We start from the raw sequence: 1258 nt of genomic DNA on the forward strand, positions 1-1258 counted from the left end.
TCGGCCCTGGCGGCCTCCCACTAATAAGGACCGCGGTAGGGCTCTTAGCACATCCTCACGCATGTCACTCCATGAGGACACGTGACATCTCCACGGAGATGGAGTCACTGTGAATTAGCAACTACAGAGTGGGCCCTAGACTCAGATGAAACAAACCCAGGTTCAAACGCTGTGCCGGCCCCGATGAGCTATGAGAGCCCGCACCGGTCTCTCCACCTCTCTGAGCCTCAGCCGCTCACCTGCGAGATGGGACTGAGGCTTCCTCCTTGCTGTGGTTAAGGAGGGTTAAGTGAGCTAATGCTTGTCAGGTGCACAGCCCCCGGCCTGGCACCAGTTCATGCTCACTAGGTGGTTATTATTTTTTTATTGTTTTTACAGTTGCTTATAACAATAGCTCGTTGCTGAGGATACACACTGAACAGAACAGGCGCTGCCCCTGCCTCCACGAACCTGCAGGATCTGCAAAGCAGTTAACGCTGAGAAGTACAGTAGCACATGCAGAAATGCATCCTGTTTACTGTCTTCAGCATCAGTCTGATGTGCTAAGGTATGGCCAGCAGCCATCAGGTAAAGCCGTCAGCCACAACAAAGGGAGAAAGAATTATCGGGGTGGGCAAAATAATGACATCGGTTAGCCAGGTTCAGCCCAATACACATATGGAGTGTGTGTGTGTGTGTGCGCGCGCACGCACGTCTGCACACATGCATATGCACGCGTGCACACGCACACACACACACACACACACACCTGCTTGTATACACAAGGATTTTAAGAGCATGTCAGCTGAGATAACAGCCTCGCCCCTGTGGCCTGCAGCAGGACACTGGCTGACACAGCGCTGGCCATACCCAAGCCAGGAGCTGGGCCCCGCAGAGTGCCCGCCCAGGAAGCCAGGACAAGACAGGCAACATGACTGAGCTGACCTCGGCCATTTCCTACTGGGCACTGACCCATGGCTGCCCAGTCTGTGCGTCAAGCCCTGCCCGGGGAAGGGAACTGACCACAGGACAGCCGTGGGGCCTTTGCCTTTCAGAGCAGACCCTGCCCACCAGCCCCCACCAACCGCACCCCAGCCTTTTCCTCTTGGGAAACGAGCCGCACCCCACCAGTCAAGGTCAGCACAAGTGAGGCTAGTCCCCTGAGGACTTGGTCCCACTGCAACCCTGCGGGAGGGCGAAGGTGAGAGTGCGGCCCACTGTGGCGATGCCTGGAGACGGCCGGGGAGTGGGGGAGCCAGGAGGAGCCGGGGGAGGCAGG

General features: G+C 57.3%; 1 protein-coding gene across 2 annotated transcripts in view; it reads right to left on the reverse strand.

The window, feature by feature from the left end:
- ZNF423 (zinc finger protein 423) overlaps positions 1–1258 on the reverse strand; it is a 287541-nt gene that overhangs the window by 222462 nt on the left and 63821 nt on the right. The window lies entirely within an intron of this gene.

Source organism: Pteropus medius, unplaced genomic scaffold (genome assembly GCF_902729225.1).
Source record: "Pteropus medius unplaced genomic scaffold, Ma_sr-lr_union100, whole genome shotgun sequence".
NCBI lineage: Eukaryota > Metazoa > Chordata > Mammalia > Chiroptera > Pteropodidae > Pteropus > Pteropus medius.